Genomic DNA, 23029 nt, shown 5'->3' with positions numbered 1-23029 from the left:
CTGTTTTGGGGCACATTAGCTTATAGACTATGATTCTGATCCTTTTTCAAAGACTTCAAGTGTAATTTGCTCAGATATGTCATTTTAAGTTCAAAGTTGACGATGGTTGAGATGTCTTTGCTATGACAACTTGATATAAGCATATACAGCACAACTTGTCTTTAATTTTGTGTATGTGTGTGTGTGTGTGTGTGTGTTGGGGGGGGGGGGGGGGGAGTTGTTTGTTTTCAATGGATTCCACATTTTTAGTGCCCAATGCCCATTATAAACTCACTTCTATTAAAATGTACAGACTTATTTAATGTCTAAACTGTTAAATTAGAACCCAATGTTCATTATAGACCCACTTCCATTATAATGTACAGACATATTTCACCTCTAATCTGTTGAATTAGAACCTAATGTCCAATATAAACCCACTTCTATTATAACGGACAGACATATTTAATGTATAAACTGTTAAATTAGAACCAAATGTCCATCATAAATCCACTTCCATTATAAGGAACAGACATATTTAATGTGTATGTTTAAATTAGCACCCAATGTATATTTTAAACCCACTTCTGTTAAAATGCACAGACATATTTAATGTATAATCTGTTAAATTAGAACCGAATGCCCGTTATAAACCCACTTCCATAATGATGGACAGACATATTTTACGTCTAATCAGTTAAATTAGAACCCAATGTCCATTATAAACCCACTTCCATAATGACGGACAGACATATTTTACATCTAATATGTTAAATTAGAACCCAAAGTCCATTATAAACCCTCTTCCTTTATGAAGGACAGACATATTTAACATCTAAACTGTAAATTAGAACCCAATGCCTATTACAAACCCACTTCCATTATAATGGACAGATATTTTTAACGTCTAAACTGTTAAATTAGAACCCAATGTTCATTAAAAAACCCACTTCCATTATAATAAATAGACATATTTAACATCTAAACTGTTAAATATGGATTTTTGATTGGATGGCTAAAGTCCAATATCATGGACGGCAAGCTCAACGATTGGTGAAACTAAACTAAACTTCTAAAGTGACATTTTTTTTTATCAAACTGAGCTGAAGCTGTTTCAGTTTACTAGAACAAGACCTGTATTCTACACTACTCTCCTGCCTGCCTGAATTTCAGGAATGATCCACAGTTTGAAATATTATGGCTTTTACTCCATTTTCTTCATCTGTGTTAAGCTGCTTTGAGACCATTTACACTGAAATGCATGAAGGGTCCAAATTGATTAAAAAGATGGATACCAGAAAGAACTACACCTCGGAGATTTAATGGCTACCTCTTTATTTTAAATGCATAGACATTTAACAATATCTCAAATCACATTCATACTTTAGCATTTGTTAGAGTGTTAGCCTGACTGTCGCATCCCTTATCAATAGATAGGTGCTAATTAGTAACTAGTTAAAAAAAATTAAATGACTTTTCTGCTGAAAAAGTAAGGGATTACTTTTCATTGAAAGGGTAATTTAATTACAGTTACCTAAAATATACTTGCCTAAAATTCCTTGCAAAAATTCAACAATTCTGTATAAATCAGTTTAGAGAAATAGAGTAATTGTTTCATTATTATTTTTGCCATACAAATATCTTTGCAAAATAACTTGATGTTTCAAAGGTGTTACGATTTGGCTTAAGAAAAAATGAATTGAAATTACTATCAATACATATTATATGAATAAACTATGGTATCATTATTACTTTGAAACTTTTTTGTTTTGATTTAATACACGTTTAACATTTTGCAATAAAGGTAAAAAAAGTATTGTCAATTTAAAATAATTAAAAGTTTAATTACCTTGGGTATGCTTTAAGATTTATATAGATTTAAGTAGTCTATTAAACAGGCCCGGCCCTAACCAATTTGGCGCCCTAGGCAAGATTTCAGGTGGCGCCCCATCACATCGCAGTAAATTCCACTGCTAGTGTATAGTCATAAGAAACTAAATCGCTTTTTGAGGGACTACTACAAGCTGGGAAAACGTCAGATAAATATGTCAATGCAATTAACATTACTGCTGAATAGATCTAATATTTACACATTTGCTTGAGGAAGGAGTGATGGGGGTAGTTACATTACTGTTACTATTTTCCATAACATCTATGCCCTTCCATAACATTAGCTGACATTAAAACTAACAGATAGCACTATAGATATTTATTGATTAGCAATGTTATGTCATCTGTCAACGTTGGGATGTAAAAAATATGGGACAACAAATAGCTTCAAATGATAGAAAACATAGCAAACAATATAAAATATTGGCAATAAAATAAAAGGTTTACCCTTTTAAAAACAATGGCTTATACAGAAATTAAATAAAGCTATAAAATCTATTTGACTTTTAATTGTATTTGCACATTGATTAAAGTCACTATAGTTATTTAGTGTAGACCAGCGAATTAATCTCTCATTAATCTCTCACTCACAGAGGTGTTAATGTAAGAATGCACAGATCTACTGTATATGAATGAATGAAGCATTCGACTACTGTAGTAACTGTTTGTGCTCATTTAAGAGAAAATTGGTTGTGTTTAAAATAAAACACGCAGGACAGAGCAAAAAAAAAAAAAAACGAAAAAAAATAAGCACTTTTCCGACGGTACCTTACTGAGAGCTCCACTCCGCGCGAGCTCAGCTCTACCGGCTAAACGCATATGCCCGGCTAAACGGAGCAGTGGTCATAATGTCGAGCGAAAAAAGAAAAAGACTGCTGTGAAACATAACCAGCTTTGTCTTTTTGTATGAAACACACTTTAGATCTTTTTAGGCTAAGATGTTTTTGAGTTATTGTCATCTATCATTGAATGTGTGTCAGGAATATCAAAACAAAACCAACTTAACCGCGCTTACTTCTGGCGCCCCCCTGGATGTACAGCGCCCTTAGCATTTGCCTATACTGCCTATGCCACGGGCCGGCCCTGCTATTAAATATATGTCTTATAGGGCTCTATTTTAATGATCTAAGTGCAAAGTCTAAAACACATAGCGCAAAAGCATTAAGGTCACGTTCAAATCCACTTTTGCTATATTTTTAGGATGGAAAAATATGCTTTGCCCCCCGGCGCATGGTCTAACAGTGTTGTGCTTATTCTCTTATTGAGTTATGGATGTGTTTTGAGCATAATGTGCGTTAATCCAATCAGTGTCTCATCTCACATTCCCTTTAGGAGTTATAGTAGTTGCATCCCGTCATGGTGCATTTGCTATTTACAAGTCGGACTTTGTAATTGGGAAAACTGAATGATTTGTTAGCGCGAAAACAGTTAAACAGACCATCTGCAGCACAAGGATAAAGAACAAGCTTCCACCTTTCTGCCTCTTTACTTTCTCTGTACTTTTACTCTTCACTTTATTCCTTTACTTTTGTGGATAAGGGCATGGTGTTGTATGTACTCCACTGAAGACATCCATTCTGTGTCAGAACTATTTCTAAATTCAGTTCTAATTTCCTGCAACTAAATGAACAATAATAACGTATATAAGTATGATAGTTATATCCAAACACACGTCCAATTCTTATGCCCCAAATGGTGATGCATACATCTCCAAAACCCAAAAGGTGGACAAATCTAAACTTGTTTTTATTAAAACAAATATAATTGTGCATATAAAAAAAATAATACTGATAATAATATTATACAGATGCAGATTGGCATTAATAAACTGAAAAAAGCACATCCATAAGTCCACAAAGTGGCGCAAATAGATTTGCTATTTAAACAATGTGGTGCAAAATGCGAAAATTACAGTTGTGCTGGTCTGAAAATAGCAACAAATTGCATCATACATGTCTTGCGCCTTATTACTCCGGGTGTATGATAGGGCCCATAGAGTAATTAGGTTATGTTTCAGACAAGTAATTAGAAAGGAATTTAAATACAGTTTTAATCACTTTTTTATTTAATTTACCCAACACTGTCTATAAGTAAGATTTAGGACATGTTGGTGTCAAAATGAGCCACAATTTCACAAAGAGTCATGATTTTTTTCCCCCCCGCTCTTTTCAGATGCACTGCTTGTTGTATTGTTATCTCTCTCTGTCAGTATGAGTGATTCGCGTGCAATAAATGAAGGGAAATAGTCAGGCTGGCAGAGAAGATTGCCGAATTAGACACACATTTCAATTTTGATTGACGATAGTAAGAGAGTTCAGGCCTTAAAGGGATAGTTTGCCCCCAAAAATTTACCCACTATTCACTTGACCTCAAGTGTTTTCAAACCTGTTTGAGTGTATTTGAGTTTTCTTCACAAAGATAAATTGTTTGAAGAAAGCTGGAAACCTGTAAGCATTTAATTTCTGTAGTAGAAAAAACAAATACTGCGAATGTCGAAGATTAACAGTTTTTAAATATTTTCATTCGTGTTCAACAAAAGAAAGAAACTTATAGAGGTGAAAAGTGAAGGGTGAGTAAATGAAGGAATTTTCTTTTTGGGTCAACTATCCATTTAAATAAGGGTTTGGATATGACTGTATTAGAGAGTTCTGTCCAGTGGTTGATTTTGGTTACAGAGCAACACAGAGCTGAAAAGCTGAATAAATAAGATTTCAATTGACCCTTTTCTAAGCCCCGCCCTCCTTAGTTACTGTTGCTACGCCTGTCAAGCTTTCGTGCCTGGCATGACTTTTACAATTTGGATGTGCCAGTCAAATGTCAGACATTGCCAGGGATATAATGTCATGTTTAGAAAGCCAAACAAAAAAAGGACCGCAGTATGCATATTCACCACAAAATAGGCAACCGATTAGAGAATAATTCAATCAAAATTGAAGCTAGCTTAGCCTAGCCGCCTCAATTGCTGGCCGCCTCACATGCTGACCATTCAACAGCTTAGCTCATTCTAAGCAGGAGAGGTAAAATTTTAAAATAATCTAATGACAAATTAACAGATTTCTCTGTTTTTAGCCAAAAAGCCTGATAGATGAATTGTTGTGCAATAAAATACAGCGTTACTAAACCACGAGGAAACACGCATGGACAGTGCTTCTACATCATTCATTTATAGAAAGAGAAGCCAGAAAGGGGAAACTGATGGATTTGTGCCAAATATTAGAATCATATTCCCATAACAATGTATAGCAAGTACCTATTACTGTCTGTGTGTTTGTGTGCTCTTTATAAATGAATGAAAAACAGCTGCTGGTAAAGTATATTAACCGCAAGTGTTCGGTTTGTGATCAAATCTCGGTTTTGTTTTGTTGATTTGTAATTTCAAATATTCGTAGCTTGAAAAAAGATGGAAATATGAGGTTCAGTAAAGCTAGCAACAGATTCACAGATTCGTATTTTCTACATCAGTAACTCATGTCATTATGACCTATTCACTATTAGTATGACTAACCTTAAGCTACTATGGCGAAGGCTTAAACGAAGCAGTGCTCATAATATCGAGCGGGGGGAAAAAAGAATAAGACAGCTGTGAAACATGACATGCTTTGTATTTTTGTAGGAAACACAGTTTAGATGTGTTTAGGGTAAGAGGTGTTTAAGGTATTGCTGTTGGTCTATCACTGCATATGTCAGGAATGCCAAAACAAAACCAACTTAACTCCGCTCCTTTAGCGCCCCTCACAGTGCTTGATCCACGCTGGCATTTCTCCTCCTGGGTTTTTGGTTTTGAAAGGGAAAAAAAAATCCACCATCCCGTCCAAACTTTAAGGATACCGAGTATCAGATTTGCACAATTCATGTGCACTCGCTCGAAAGCTTGACAGAGCCCCTGCGCGTAGCTACAGTGGCTTAGCTATGATTGGTGGGTGGCGGTTTTTGGGTGTGGCTTAGTGAAGGGTCAATTGATGTATACTTTGTTAGGATTGGAAAATATTTGGTAGAAATTTTTGAAAAAAAGTTTTAATATATTCAACATAGGCTCATTCTGAAAACGTACCTTTACAATAATTTCAGATGATTGTGAATTTTGGAGCCAGAAGTATGTATGGCTGCATTTCATCTTTAAAACAAACGCTACGGGGCGGTATGATGCCGTTTCTTTTCAGGCTTACTAGCTGAGCATTTAACTGAGCATTTTTAACTGAGCAACTGAGAGCAGTTTCTCTGGTGTTACCAATTTGTCCAGTGGCTCACAATGTACGTCGGCGGACTTGAGATGAAGAGAGAAGTTGACCTTTTGGACATGGTTTGAGTTTGGTGAAGAACGGTTTCAGAAAGCAGATAAGACAAAAACAAAAAATCAAATAAACAAGCAAATAACATGGTGAGAAGGCTGTAAAATCTAAAAACATGGCGAAAATCAGGCTGGTACGAGGTCTTTTCTTTTTTCTGGATTTCTTTTGAAAGCACTGTCAGTTGGGTTTAGGGAAGTGGGTCGACGCTAGTCAATCAGTGCTTTTTAAAACACTATCGGTTGGGTTTAGGAAAGGAGGAGGGTGGGCCAGTTGATCGGTCAGTCAGTCAGTCAACAGTGGCCTCTGGAGGATTAACATGAGAACAGCAGGTATGAATGGCACTCGAGAGAGATATTTAAGTGCTAAAAAAGCATACACAGTGGCCTCTGGTAGATTCGCTAAAAAAAAACTGCAAAAAAAACATAGCTCCTGGGACTTATTTTGCGATCTCCAAACAAGTATATAGGGTATGTAATCAGAATGAGCCTGGGTTGGATATAGGGTAGGCACTTTACATAATGTCTTCATATAACAGGATCTTAACTTAAAATTCTAATGCTTTCTGGGATAAAATAAACATTTGTCATTATGACACATACAATGTATTTTTTAGGGATGCTCCGATCGATGGGCCTGATATAGGTACCGGACGATAATCACATTTCATGACTCGATCGGTACTTGCTAATCTGGTCGATCTCATGAACCAATTGTTTGTTTACAAGCAGAGGACATACAGTTCAAGTCAAAATGATTAGCCCCCCTGAATTATTAGTGCCCCTGTTTATTTTTTCCCCAATTTCTGTTTAATGGAGGGAAGATTGTTTCAGCACATTTCTAAGCATAATAGTTTGTTCTGTAGACTATCGGGGAAAAAAAAATAGCCTAAAGGGGCTAATAATTATGTCCCAAAAAGAGTTTTTAAAAAATTCAAAACTGCTTTTATTCTAGCCGAAATCAAACAAATAAGACTTTTTCTAGAAGAAAAAATATTATCAGACACACTGTGAAAATTTCCTTGCTCTGTCAAACATCATTTGGGAAATATTTAAAAAAGAAAAAAAATTGAAAAGGGGCTAATAATTCTGACTTCAACTGTATAAGAACTGAAATCTTTTTGCATATCAGAACTGAAAGTTCTGTGTTTTCAACAATATTGCAAGTTCATTAAAACCTGGCTGGAAAATTAGGAAAAAAAATAAAAATTTTAACTTGAATATTTAATAATATAACTTATCATGATATACTTATTGCAATAAACAGTAGTTCATGGACCTATTTTCCTATTAGTAATCAGTTTATAGGTGTGCAATTTAACTTCTTATCAAATAAAACTTTCAATCCAAACTTTATTAAGACATGTTGAATTTTTCTTTCCTCATTTGCAATGTTTCCAAATTGCTTTGTTAGACTTAGTTTTTTTCTTACCATTTTTTTTTCATCTGTTTTATTCATTATTTTCTGTGAATCTGCTTCTGACCATTACATGTCCACACTAAATGGTTACAATAGACATGTTTAAGGAATTATATCTAACATTTTTAATTTATTCTCTTAGATATGAGAGATCTCCACTTAAGTGTCATACTTAGAGGGAATATGTGCTTTATGAAGCTTGAAGCATCAGAATCAGTACTTGGTATTGGCCGATCTCCATGACAAGGAATTGGTATGTGGTATTGGCTGTAAAAATCCTGAGCATTCCTAGTGTTTTTGGCTATTGACAAAAATGTATCCATGTAACATGCTGTATTGTTGTTTTGATGTCACATATGAGCAAAGTAACAGTGCATGAAGCCATGCGTTATGCTTTATAAACAGTAGAAAGATTACAAATGTGCTCATTAAACAAGCGTTATCTAAGAGTATGGTGTAGATAATGACATTCATTGTCATTACATGATCACATGCATTTCTCTTGCTTATGAATATAATTTTGACAGCTTTGTGATTAAAAGGTAAATGACTCTATAATACACCTCCACACATTTCAAAATTAATTTATGAAAATCAAGCAGCATAAACCCTGAGCATTAGACTGTGACCAGGTGTGTATCCACCACCTAATCCCAGTGCTGTCAGCATGATCTTTATGACTCAGAGTAATTCATACAGACAAACAGGTTGTTCTAGAACAGGCCAGAAATTAAGGGCAGTTAGTGTCAGGATCCCAATGGAGCCACTTATCTAACAAGCTGGAGGTCTCTTCATTTACTAAACAAATGCAATAGGGGTGTGTTATTAAAGGGTGTTTACATATAAATAAAGAATAAAAACTGGAATGTCATGTAAACAGATTGAGCCCTGTTTATCAAGCCTCTTTATGAAATATGGTGAAAAAAACACAACATATTTGGATTAGTTGCGGCCTAATGATATCATAATGATATCCAGTCAAGGAATATCAGGAAACTTTGTTGCCTTTTTTATGGTTATTTTTTTTCTGCACCAATTTCTTTTCCTGATTGTCAGCTGTCAAATGCAGTCACTATTCTGTACCTCTTAATGAACGTTATGAACATGACAAATGTAAATTTCAACAGCTTTAGCTACAAAATGACAAATTCAAAGTTTATAAGTTTTAAATCTGAGGTGAATTGTTTGTTGTTGTTCTCATAATGATTATTAAATTCACGAGAAAAATATATATATATTCAAGATCAAAGAATTTTAATATTACTAAAAGCTCAACGGCACCTTTTTTGGGAATCGTGAATTCATGATGTCACTGTTCGCCTACTTCCATTTTTGTTTGTTTTTGTAAAAAAAACAACTATGATACCTATATTGAACAAAAGTATTGTTTTATTTTTTCAGGCCAATTGATTGATTAATTGATAGAGCCCTGGCGGGGTCAGTTGGCATTTCTGTGTCAAGTTTGCATGTTCTCCCTGTGATTGCGTGGGTTAACTCTGGGAGCTCCAGTTTCCCCCACAAGTCCAAAGACATGCGCTATAGGTGAATTAAATAAGCTAAATTGGCCGTAGTGTATCTGTGTGAATGCAAGAGTGTATAGGTGTTTTCCAGGGTCGGGATGTGGCTGGAAGGGCATCTGCAGCGTAGAACATGTGCTGGATAAGTTGGCAGTTCATTCCGCTGTGGCGACCCCTGATTAATAAAGGGACTAAGCCAAACAGAAAACTAATGAATGAATGATTGATTGATTGATCAACGATTGATTGATTGTCCAAATATTAGACATATTCACAAAAAATGGCAAGCTGAATATGTGACTATGTGATTATGTTTACTTATAGCAAGTAATATCTGACTGTATTCAAGCAAGATAGTCTGCAAGATGTACATTTTGAAACCCATTTGTGTTCTGGACAGTTCAGGTGCAAGGAGAACAGATCACGCGCTGTCTGAGCGAATTAAGATTGCACTGGTATTACGTGACTCACCCTAGTTATTTGTTACTTCCTCCTTCTTGGGAGGAAATAATTAAATGATTTAACCTATGACTATTTCACAAATAAATAAATAAATTTATTTATTTATTTGTGAAATAGTCATAGGTTAAATAATTTAATTAAGCGTATTGCAGCAGCCACTAGCCTAACAAAACATCATATTTTTACCTGCAGTGCTAATTTAAGACATCGATCCGCCAATAGTATCCGATCCGCTCAAAATATGCTATATTTCATTTATAACACAGCAAGCTTTACATCGCAGACAGATTCAAACCAAAATGCTTTAAAACCAAAATGCAAAAAGTGTAAGTGCTTTAGACAAACTTTATCCCGCAGCAGTATTTATTGGCCTAGGGTGCTTGTGGTCGTGAAATTCAAAAGCAAAAGTGTAAAACGTGTGGGTACGCATTCAAAGCGGGCGCCTTCAGTGTGCATCGTGCTTAAGAATGAGCATTATAGCTGTTGAATGTAACTGCTTCTTTCAGGAGGATTTGAAAAACTTGACTCTGGGAGTCGATTCCTGTCCTGGAGTCGACTTCAGTACTCTTTTGGAGTCGACTCCTCATCCCAAGTTGGAGCACATCTGATCATTTCTGCAAGCTGATTCCAGCAGCTGGGGGCATAATAGCTAAATAGGTGAATTTGCCCTGCTTTGGATGAACTTGGAATTTTTAGTTTATATGATCCTAAAGATCTGAGGGATCTTGTAACATGAAATGTACAAAATGTATGTTACATAACATTCATCATGGGTTATTAAAAAGTATTAAACGTTGGGAAATCAATTTAGAAAAATGTAAGGCTCTTAAAAAGTCCTAAATGCTGCTACAAAGTAATCAATTTTGAATCATTTTTGATTAAGCAGTTGTAAAATTATAGTTGTATGCTAAAGTTTAAGATTTTGGGATGTTGTGTAGTTTCTGAAATTGATAAAATCCTGCTATATTTGATAACACATTGCTTTGTTTACTGATGTAACCAAGGCAGCACCACTATTCTGCTGTTCTATAGGTGACACCTTCTGGATTAACATTTTTATAAAGTATATGAATAATGTTTTAGTTTAGGATTAGTTTCTTACAATCAGTATTTAGTGAATATATTAATATTATAATATTATTATATTAAAAAGTTGCCAATGCTACCGGTTAAGATCTAAAATGGCGATGAGGTCCTATAATGTATGGAAAGGTATTGGATTTTACTCTCTGATTCCTGTATATACCCTGTTTATATAACATAAAACTGTAATTAATTAATAAAAAAAAACTGAAAATAACCATAGTGGTGTCAACAACAAAAAAAGCATAAAAAGTGAAGTGTCATGCAGGAACCTCTTGGAAAGTCTTTCACTGTAAAAAATGCCAATACCAGGGGTTTTGCTAGACATAAAGCTCTACTGTGGCATAGACTCCCCTCAGTCTACTACAAAAACATCTTTATTTTATTTAAGTGTTAGTTTTGCAGATCTGTAAAACTCACTGCAAGCTGACAACTCTGCATTAAATGTTGTTTTGCCGGTTTCACAATGCGTGATCAGCATGAGAGCAGCCCGTTCTCGGCGTGCATGTAAATAACCTGGATTCACACCGGGAGCCGGAACAGCGTCAAGCAGGAGCGGTGCGTGGGTGGCGTCTATGTTTTCTGCGCATATGCGTCAGATTGTTTTCAATTAAACTACATTGCTTTCACAAGCTTTGATTCAGTTGTACATAGAGAATATTGTCTTTACTCATGGATTACCACTCTTAATAAACACACTTACATATACACTCACCAGCCACTTTATTAGGTACACATTACTAGTACCGGGTTGGAGCTCTTAATCATTCGTGGCATAGATTCAACAAGATACTGGAAATATTCCTCTGAGATTTTTTACATATTGACATCATAGTAGCTGCAGTTGCTGCAGATTTGTCGGCTACATATTCATGATGTTAATCTCCCATTCCACCACATCCTAAAGGTGCTCTATTGGATTGAATTCTGGTGACTGTGGAGGCCATTTGAGTACGGTGAACTCGTTGTCATGTTCAAGAAACCAGTCTTAGTTGATTTGCGCTTTATGACATGGAGCATTATCCTGCTGGAAGTAGCCATCAGAAGATGAGTACACTGTGGTCATAATGGGATGGACATGGTCAGCAACAATACTCAGGTAGGCTATGACGTTGACACAATGCTCAATTGTTACTAATTGGCCCAAAGTGTGCCAAGAAAATGTTCCTCACACCATTTCACCACCACCAGCAGCCTGAACCATTGATACAAGGCAGGATGGATCCATGTTTTCATGTTGTTGATGCCAAATTCTGACTCTACCATCCGAATGCAGCAAAAATTGAGACCCATCAGACCAGACAACGTTTCTCTAATCTTATATTATCCGGTTTTGGTGAACCTATGCACATTGTAGCCTCAGTTTCTTGTTCATTACCGACAGAAGTGGCTCCTGGTGTGGTCTTCTGCTGCTGTAGCCCATCTGCTTCAAGGTTTGACATGTTGTGTGTTCAGGGATGCTCTTCTGCATACCTCAGTTGTAACGAGTGGTTATTTGAGTTATTGGGTCCTTTCTATCAGCTGGAACCACTCTTCTTTGACCTCATTGCCGCTCACTGGATATTTTCTCTTTTTTAGACCATTCTCTGTAAGCTCTAAAGTTGTTTGTGCATGAAAATCCCAATAGATCAGCAGTTTCTGAAATATCACATTTAAATACCACCTTTTTTCCTCGTTCTGATGCTCAGTTTGAACTGCAGCAGGTCGTTTTGACCATGTCTACATGCCTAAATGCATTTAGTGGCTGCCATATGATTGGGTGATTAGAAATTTGCATTAACGAGCAGTTGGACAGGTGTACCTAATAAAGTGGCTGGTGAGTGTATAGTAAACTGTAACTGTAAATGGGTATCTCAAAGCATCTATTGGGGCACTTTATACTGCTTCATAATGATGCCTCTGCCCAGCACAAATAGATTAAGATAACTTTAATTATTTTCACAAATTTAAGTGGGTTAAACAAAAAAATATTAAAAATTATTAAAAAATAGGAATTGTGTTGATCCAACATTTTTTTAAGTAAATAGTTAGAACAAGTATCAAAACATAATTTTGCAGTTTTTGCTATTGAAATCAAAGACATTTGTTGTATTGTGTATTTTTTTATTTTGTTTTATTTCTCTGTCACGTCAATTCTGCTTTCACTTTCTGTCCAAGGCCTGAGTGGGTTGAGCAGATTCAATTATCTAACAGTAGATTGACAGCTCTAGTGTTGTGTCGACTCAAAAGTTAGAGAAAAAAAAAGCTTGATTCTGAAGAGCTGTCAGCTCACACGTCAAATTCTGCATGGTTTTCTGCAGGGTTGCGTAATTTAAGGATTGTCTCAGCATTGTATACCATCAGCTAATAAAACATTTCACAGAATGAACAAATACAGACTGAAGCCAGTGGATTCACATTATTATTTTTATTTCTATTTTGCACCCAAAAATGAAAATGTACTCATCATTTGCGTCATTGAGCCAATCCTTACATCACGCAATACTTTTAAAGATCGGGCTGTTTTATAGTTTTTCACTTTTTTGGACATTTCATTTTAATTGATTAATTAATTCATTTGTTCATTCATCTTTTCATTTACATTTATTTATTTATTTAATTGTAAATCAAGAATTGTATCACAAAACCAAAGACTAGATGATCGCAGCTTGCTGTTTTGTTTTTGGCCTTTTCCATTTTTTCAACCTACACTGTCTGTCAAAAGTCTTGTCGTCGATCCCATTTGTAAAAGTAACAAATAAAAAACTTGATGTCTAGTTGATCGTTTGGAAAAGTGGCAGAAGGTCGATTTTTCTGATGAATCATCTGTTGAACTGCATCCCAATCATCACAAATTCTGCAGAAGACCTACTGGAACCCGTATGGACCCAGGATTCTCACAAAAATCAGTTAAGTTTACTGAAGGAAAATCATGGTTTGGGGTTACATTCAGTATGGTGGAATGCGAGAGATCTGCAAAGTGGATGGCAACATCAACAGCCTGAGGTATTAAGACATTTGTGCTGCTTATTACATCACAAACCACAGAAGAGGGAAATTCTTCAGCAGGATTGCGCTCCTCAATTCAGCCTCCACATCAAAGTTCCTGAAAGCAAAGAAGGTCAAGGTGCTCCAGGATTGGTCAGCCCAGTCACCAGACATGAACATTATTGAGCATGTTTGGGGTAAAATGAAGGAGGAGGCATTGAAGATGAATCCAAAGAATCTTGATGAACTCTAGGAGTCCTGCAAGAACGCTTTCTTTGCCATTCCAGATGACTTTATTAATAAGTTATTTAAGATATCCACAGATGTTTAGATGCAGTCTTCTAAGCTCATGGGAGTCATACACAATATTAATTATTTTCCTACCACACTATGGCTTTATATTCTATGCTGTTCTGTTAAGTGAGAAGACAATTGTCTTAGCAAAGTCAGACCTTACTGTCCTAATTAAATAACTAAAAATCCATGCATGATCATATTTTAATTTGGAAAACTAAGCATAATCTAGAGGCCTTTGGCTTTCATATTGTCACATCCCCGGCTCGTTCCTGATCACCCAATCATCAATCTCCCTCACAAACCACCTCCATCCAATCCCGTGAACCCTCACCGGCATTCTAATTACCTGCACCTGTTGACCCTCATCAAAGGACACTATAAAAGCCTACCTTACCCTCTCAGTTATTGGCTGGTATTGAAGTCGGATGGTTGTCCTCATCTTCGCCCCTTTGTCTTTTCCTCTTCTTTCATGGATGTTCCTTATCTTCCATGGATCTTCCCTAGTCTTCAATTCCTTCATACTGATCAATGGAAGTGAATATTCTTATATGGTACTCAATGAAAGATCTACCATCTATCTGATGAACTGTGTCTGTATACTCACCCACGGATGTTCCTTATGTGCCTTCGGATCCTTCACACTGATCAAGGAAAGTACTTACACTTAAATAGTGTTTACTAGAAGATCTGCCATTGACTTGATAAACTGTGTGTCTGTATACTTACCTGCTGATGTTCCCAAGAACGATCTGTATGTGAGATCGCTAACATCAGATGTTTACATTACCATGCTTGTAAAGAAGATCGCTAACAGCATTAACACCATTCCCTTTCTTCCTCACTTTAAGTGACTTTGTTTTTAATGAAACTTATAAATTATAACCATCCTTGTCTACCAGCGTGACACATATAAGCCACTTCTGATACCAAATGATCAACTAGAAGTCAAGTTAATACTTGTTGTTCCTAAAACTTGGATGAGCAGCAAGACTTTTGTCAGGGAGTGTATGATATTTTTAGCTAGCAAATTAAGGATTACTCTTAAAAAAGACATGATGGTCTATGGTTATTTATTTATTTATTTATTTATTTATTTGTCAAAAAGAGCAACGTCACTGTACCTTCTAATAATGGTAAACATTGAATTAATGCTAGGTGGAGGCTGTAATGAGGTAGCTTTTTAATAAAATGTGTTGAAGTGGTATTAAGTGAAGAGAGGCTTGTGTTAAATCTGTTGGCATTTCAGATGTCTGGATATGATTCAGACACTGCTCAGACGAGATGACTTAATTAATTTCCTCCATCTGTGCTACCACAAGAACACTGCGGTAATCAGCTGGAATAACCTGCATGCCATTTCTTATTCATGCAGATTTGTTTCCTCATCATTAAAGAAAAGCATTGCATATTTTTATTATTTTCTTATAGTGAAACAAAAGTTTGACATATTTCCATTACCAAACCATTATAAGAGTTCATTTTATGGTCATTGAGAAGTTTTCAATTTGACAAAACACATTTTTTGTTCATTTTGTCCTCTCTTTCTTCATTATACAACCTTTTTTATTTATCATTCACCAAGATAGCCGGCTACATTGTTGCTATTTCTATGGCTTAGTATATAGTGTTTACATAAGCATAGGATGAAGAATAGTGTTCTCAACAGCGAGCGTAAATGGGGATGTTTATTTCTACTGTGCATAAAGAAATTAATTTCCTTCCACAGCCCAAAGAGAGTGCAGAGAGAGAATGTCATTATATCCCAGAGGAATATTTGCTTATTGCAAAGTCTTTATTGCAGTCTGTCATCATTTTGGGCACCCTTATTCCATTCCAAACCTCTTTGACTTTCTTTCTTCGGTGGATGAAAAAATAGAAAATGTCAAAAATATTTCAGTTGTCTTTCTGGGGTGCGTTTCCCAAAAACATCACTAGCCATCTAAGGTCGGAAGTTCCGTCATTACAAACATAGTTTGTTGATTTGCTGTTGCCCAAATCTGTCACTCCAACTTGAGCTCTGCAACTACACCTCTGGAGCTTTAGTTAGAAACATAATATCTGGATGTGTTCTATTCCCACTTATTTCCCCTATGCCCTATTCATTTAGAACTTTTTAACATTCAAAGTTGGAATTATTAAAAATAAAAAAGCATTAAGGTCATCTCTCTTAAGTGTAATTTGCTTTCAATCTATTTTTACAGTTCAGTTTTAGCGATCTTCATGTTTACAATTGTGCTCCCTTCGCAGTGCACTTTAAAAACATTGATGTCATTTTGAACACAGCCTCATGGCGAAAGCTATAGGTGACCTATTAATTAATAGCGGAATTTATGTTATGTTAAAGCTTGCGAAAACAAAAAGCATATGTTAATTCTTTTAATTTATATTAGGTTATTTATTAAGTATCTGTACTGTATATGACATGGGCCTGCTGGTTAGAACTTTCTGCTGTGGTTTACAAGTGTTAAATTGTAAAAGTAGACTTTTCATACTAATATTATGTAATAATAATGATACAATATTATGTAATAATAATAATATTATTCACCCTCATCATTCATTTATTCATTCATTTTCTTGTCGGCTTAGTCCCTTTATTAATCTGGGGTCGCCACAGCAGCATGAACCGCCAACTTATCCAGCATATTTTTATGCAGCGGATGCCCTTCCAGCCGCAACCCATCTCTGGGAAACACCATAATCATCATTAATATTATTATTAAAGTTTTTTTTTTTCATTTCTAATAAATAATATTAAATTTTATTTTATTATAAATAGCCTTATTATCTATTTATATGATTTATATAATATTAGAATATGTGTAAGCTTTTGTAAGTGATTTAATGTTTTAGAATAGAATATGTAATGTTCAACTTCTCAATAATATTAGTAAAGCAAACACAGGCCCTATATGTGCCATTTACATATATTTCAGTTACTGTAATATGTAATATTTTACCCAATCTAATTTTGGATTTTATTTTAAATGCGTGTGTGTGTGTAAAACAATATAATTTGCACAAAGAAATGATGGGGTTCTTCTCTAAAGAAGTAGTTACTCCACCCCGTTTAGAGCATCATTATAGGGGTTTTAAGTTATAACTAAGGTGGTTTAAGTGATGGATCTGCAACAGAAAAACTACAGTTTTGGGAAACTCTCGTCACTACATCGTTCTTTTCCCAAACAATGCAACGCACTACGATAGTTCAGCGTTGAGGTACATTGCTGTTTGTGAAACGCACCCTAGGCTGACTTTTATCACATGCTCCAAAAGTTTCTACATATTTTTTTGTGTTCTCTAACTAGAAAAAGTAATTAGGCAGCTGAATAAAATGTATAAAAAATCTTAAATGTTGTATATTTATATACACTCACCCGCCACTTTATTGGGTACACCTCTCCAACTGCAAGTTAATGCAAATTTTTAAACAGCCAGATTGTTGATGCCAGAGGTTAGAGGAGAATGGCCAAACTGGTTTGAGGTGATAGAAAGGCAACAGTAACTCAAATAACCACTCGTTACAACCGAGGTATAGCAGAAGAGCATCTCTGAACATGTCCAACCTTGAGGCAGATGGGCTACAGCAGCAGAACACACCGGGTGCTACTCCTGTCAGCTAAGAACTAGAAACTGAGGCTACAATTCACACAGGCTCACCAAAATTGGACAATGGAAGATTGGAAAACTGTTGCCTGGTCTGATGAGTCTCAATTTCTGCTGTGACATTCGGATGGTAGGGTTAGATTTAGCTTGTTTTAAGGAAAATAGCCCTAAATTACCCTACCCTAAACCCTAAAAATTACCCTAATTTTGATATATTGTTTCTAAAAATATATATATTTTTGCTTTTTGAGAAAATGCTTCTTGATTTAAGAATTTGTAGATAGACTAGAATCAAGACAAACATTCTGAGTAAGAAATGCATTTTTGCAGAGTAAGTAACTCTTAGCTCTTAAACTAACTCTTAGCTCTAAAATTATTCAGTAATGCACATCTATGAAAATGTGCTACGTAATGCCAGTATTAACACATTATGATACATCCCAAAAGACTAATACCACTTTTTGTTCGTTTACTTCAAACCCTTTTATTTCTATTTGTTATGAGCTGGAATGTTTTGCCTCTCTTCTCTCCAACCTTAATTTATCTCAACTCTCAGACTCTGAACATCTGGCTGAACCAATTACTCTTCAGGAGCTGGAGTCATACGTCAGTGCTAACAAGGGGAAATCCCCAGGCATAGATGGCAGACTAATTACATTTTATGGAAATCTTTGGTCTGATGTAGGCCTTTTTGTTGCATGTGGCACATTTTTTGTTGTACAAGGTTCACTACATCTATAACGTTTGATATAGCATTAATTCGCTATATAAAAAAGGCTAACGGCTACTTTTTCTGTACAGTTGTTAAATTGTGTGCCAAAGGGCTGGCTGTGCACTTAGAAGATGCTAATAGTTTAGTTCATCATGACCAGACAAGGCTCATTAGATCTCGTTCTGCTTCAGATAACATGCACAGGTTGTCATATTTTTAATTCAGTGTGAAGTCACCTTTATTTCTATGGTGTTTCATGCAAAAAAAAAAAAAAAAAAGTATTAAAGCAGTTTAAAACATTCAAAATAGTTGACCATGCTTTACAACACGATCCAATATTTAATGTTAGTAAATTTATTAATAACACAAACAAACAATGCATTCATTGGTGTATTTATTTGTCTTTGTTAATGTTAATAATATTAAAGTTGTTCATTGGTTCTTTTTAAAACACAGTACTAATATAACTTACACAACATTGAGTTAATGCATTATTAAATGTTGAACTGTGATCAAGTATTGTTCATTTTTAGTTCATTTACAGTAAGAGACAATTCAAAATGACCATTACTGCCAAGTGTGAAGCTGCCGCGGGACAAAGGAATTATGAAAATGTGTTTATGTTGCTGGTATACGCAGTTTGCGACAATGCCACCAGGGGGCATAAAGAGACGATATGTGAACAGACAGAAATATACTGTAGTTTTGAATACCCTGCTACTAAATGAAGATAAAATAAAGAAACAAAGCATTACAATAAAGTAAATAAAAACTTGTTATCAAGCTTTATTATCATTCGCTACATTTCCATCCACCTATTTTTATGCGCATTTCGGATATGCACATAAAAAAACGGTTGATAGAAACACCAAGATGTGCATACATGTTTTAAAATGCGCTTAAAAAACATGTGCATAACTAAGTAGGATACACATTTTATTCAATAAGAAAAGATGTGCATAAAGTACGATGGAAACACCTTTACCAAACAAATTCTAGTATGTGCATTAAAAAAAGGTCATGTGATTTCATGTGATGATAAAATGTGTGTGAATGTACAAACCAGCAGGCTGAGCACATTGTAAAACATCTGAAATGCTGTTTTGGTCATTCTATAACATCTTAACTATTTTAGTTTTAGCGTTATTATATTACTAATGACCTCCTGAATCGAGAGCATCTGTGCTCTGCGTCTCATGTCTTTAAAAGTCACCGCTCGTTCACTGCGTGTCAGGATTGCCTTTTGAGGCACAAGTCATTTATTAAATGAAGAAAAGATTCACGCAGCTTCTCCTAGCACAGCAAATATTCGGCAGCAGTTAAAAAGGAAGTGACGATTTTGTTCGACTTGACTTGGATGAAAACGCTGCTTTATTCCAACGCAATCTCACAGCAATTCGTAACTTTTTGATTTAGTGGCTAATTCATATGAATTCGTACAATCTAATTCCTACAATCTAGTATGATTTGCTCATCACCGAATGACTGTTGGGGTTAGGGGTGGGGTTGGGTGCCACACCTCCTTTTTAAAATTGTACATTTTCGTACGACTGAACCCGGACTAATTCGTACAAATTAGCCACTAAACTAACAAAACGTAAAATATTTATGTTTCCTCATGAGATCAGGCTGTTTATTCACACATCTTTTATGTGATATTCCAGTTTTGCACATAAAGTTAATTAGCATTTTTGGATGGAAACAAGTACAAACAAGCATAAATGAATGAATGAATGAATGAATGAATGAATGAATGAATGAATGAATGAGCGAATGAGCGAATTAATTAATAAATAAATAAATAAAGCAGTGTTTTAGCCTAAATATAGAGCAATATCCAGTATTTGCTGTTTTAAAGTGATAGGACTGAGACAGCCAATTACTATCAATAACTAACATTCTATAACTAACCATAACAAATGAATGTGACCAAATAGAAGAATCAGATACAAGTAAATCTGAAGCTTGATCAATACTGAATAAATCCACTGAAAGCCGTGGATGTTGTTTAACAGATCGAGTCAACAGAGTTCAATAAGAATGTCAGTGCTGAAGGATGCAATTCTAAATGGAGGCAGCTCTGCCGAGCCCAATTAAGCAAGCCCAAAGTCAACAGAGATGTTATAATCCTTTCTTTAAAGATTGAGACTCCACTCTGTTTCCCCTGTGCTATTTGCTCTATCCTTGGAGCCCCCAAAGGTCAGACAAAGTGAATAATCTCTCTATAATTAAGAAGAACATCATCATTTTTTTACTGTATGCTGATGATCTCTTACTGTTTTGTAAAAACAAATGCAAATAGTAACAAACAAATAGTACTAGTTTTGTAGTACTAGTTTAGTACTCATTATAGTATATAGTACTAGTTTTTTTATTTTATTTATTTTTTATTTTTTTGCTTTCTTACTTTAAAAGTTGCCATAGAATTAACATCTTGACATACTTGGTTATAACTGAAAATATTATGAATTCAGTACATGGAAACAAAGAACACCAGAACTAAACACTGTTATGTTGTACACAATATTATTAATATGCATGCCCCAGGCTGCATTTAATTGGCCACAACTTTTCCTATTGAGATTATGACAATTATGTATTTTTATACTTTTGATAGTTTCACATGTATAATGTATCATTTGCCATGTAAAGTTTAATGAGGCATTTATACTAATAATAAATACTAATTGAGCATCGTGTCAATGCCACAGCCTACCTGGTTATTGTTGCTGACTATGTTCATCCCTTTATGACCACAGTGTACTCATCTTCTGATGGCTACTTTCAGCAGAATAACGCACCATGTCATAAAGAGCTAATCTTCTCAGACTGGTTTCTTGAACATGACAATGAGTTCACTGTACTCAAATGGCCTCCACAGTCACCAGATCTCAATTTCAGCCCCATTGGAATGCTGTGGAACGGGAGATTCCCATCATGGATGTGCAGCTGACAAATCTGCAGGGATGCAATCTGCATCTGTCCGGTTTCCCCCACAGTCCATAGACATGCGGTACAGGTGAATTGGGTAGGCTAAATTGTCCGTAGTGTGTGTGTGTGTGTGTGTGTGTGTGTGTGTGTGTGTGTGTGTGTGTGTGTGTGTGTGTGTGTGTGTGTGTGTGTTTGTGTGTTTGTGTGTGTGGATGGGTCGCGGCTGGAAGGGCATCCGCTGCGTAAAAAACGTGCTGGATAAGTTGGCGGTTCATTCCGCTGTGGTGACCCCGGATTAATAAAGGGATTAAGCCAACAAGAAAATGAATGAATGAATGAATGAGTGAATAAATGAGTGAATGAATGAGTGAGTGAGGATGAAGATACACACTTTGAAAATCAACCAGAACTAAGAGTGCAGGAGCACAATTTATTTGGTCCTAATTGATCAAAACCCTGAGACATATCCTTACCCAATACAATAAAAAAAGAAAAGAAAAATTCAGGAGGAAAGCTGCAAGTAAAGAGAAAGAAATTAGGGTCAAGTGTAGAGCAGAAATACTATAAATAAATGCAACATGCTGCTCCACTGCTCTTTCTATCTGTGTCATTCTACCATCTGAAATGCAGACTTAAAGGAATAGTTCACTTAAACATTAAAATAACCTCATCATTTCCTCCCTTATGTGGTTTTAAACCTTTATGTATTTCTTATGTTGAACACAAAAGAAGATATTTAGAATGATGCTGGTTGCTGGCACCCATCGACTAAGTAGTAAAACAAATACATTGGAATTAATTAGTGTCAGCAACCAGCATTTTTCTAAATAGCATCTTTTGTGTTCAAACACTGTAAAAAAATGCAGTTTCATACAATTCCTTCATGTTATTGCAACACTAGTCGACTAGGTTAACTTTTAAGAGGATTTTTTTATTTATTTTCTTTTCGGCTTAGTCCCTTTATTAATCTGGGGTCGCCACAGCTAAATGAACCGCCAACTTATCCAGCATATGTTTTACGGAGCGGATCCCCTTCCAGATGCAACCGAATTCACCTATACCCCATGTCTTTGGATTTGTGGGGGAAACCGGAGCACCCGGAGAAAACCCACGCAGACGCGGGAAGAACATGCAAACTCCATACAGAAATGCCAACTGACGCAGCCGAGGCTCGAACCTGCTACCTTCTTGCTGTGAGGCCTTAACAGGTTGACCCCCTTTTGCCTCAATCTTTCGTGGCATAGATTCAGCAAGATACTGGAAATATTTCACAGGGATTTTGTTCCATATTGACATGATAGCATCACGCAGTTGCTGCAGATATGTCGGCTGCACATCAATAATGCGAATCTCCCATTCCACCACATCCAAAAGGTGCTCTATTGGATTGAAATCTAGTGACTGTGGAGGGCATTTGAGTACAGTGAACTCACTGTCATGTTCAAGAAACGAGTCTGAGATGATTTGCGCTTACCATGTTATGTTATCCTGCTGAAAGTAGCCATCAGAAAATGGGTACTCTGTGGTCATAAAGGGATGAACATGGTCAGCAACAATACTCAGGTAGGCTGTGTTGTTGACACAATGCTCAGTTGATACTAATGGGCTCAAGTGGTGCCCTGATATTATACCTAACACCATTACACCACCAGCCTGAACCATTGATTTAAGGCAGGATGGATTAATGCTTTCATGTTGTTGAGGCCAAATTCTGACCCCACCATACGAATGTTGCAGCAGAAACCGAGACTAGTCAGACCAGGAAACGTTTTTTCCAATCTTTTATTGTACAATTTTGATGAGCCTGTGTGAATTGTAGCCTCAGTTTCCTGTTCTTAGCTGACAGGAGAGGCACCCGGTGTGATCTTCTGCTGCTGTAG

General features: G+C 35.9%; 2 protein-coding genes across 2 annotated transcripts in view; one reads left to right on the top strand and one right to left on the bottom strand.

Moving 5' to 3' along the window:
• zzz3 (zinc finger, ZZ-type containing 3) overlaps positions 1 to 23029 on the bottom strand; it is a 675084-nt gene that overhangs the window by 467031 nt on the left and 185024 nt on the right. The gene's annotated exons all lie outside the window — the stretch shown is intronic.
• The window catches only part of ak5 (adenylate kinase 5), a 210901-nt gene that overhangs the window by 68012 nt on the left and 119860 nt on the right, over positions 1 to 23029 (top strand).

The sequence above is a fragment of the Danio rerio genome, chromosome 2 (genome assembly GCF_052040795.2).
Source record: "Danio rerio strain M-AB ecotype USA chromosome 2, GRCz13ab, whole genome shotgun sequence".
NCBI lineage: Eukaryota > Metazoa > Chordata > Actinopteri > Cypriniformes > Danionidae > Danio > Danio rerio.
The sequence above is the reverse complement of the archived record's forward strand: the minus strand, read 5'-3'. Positions and strand labels throughout refer to the sequence as shown.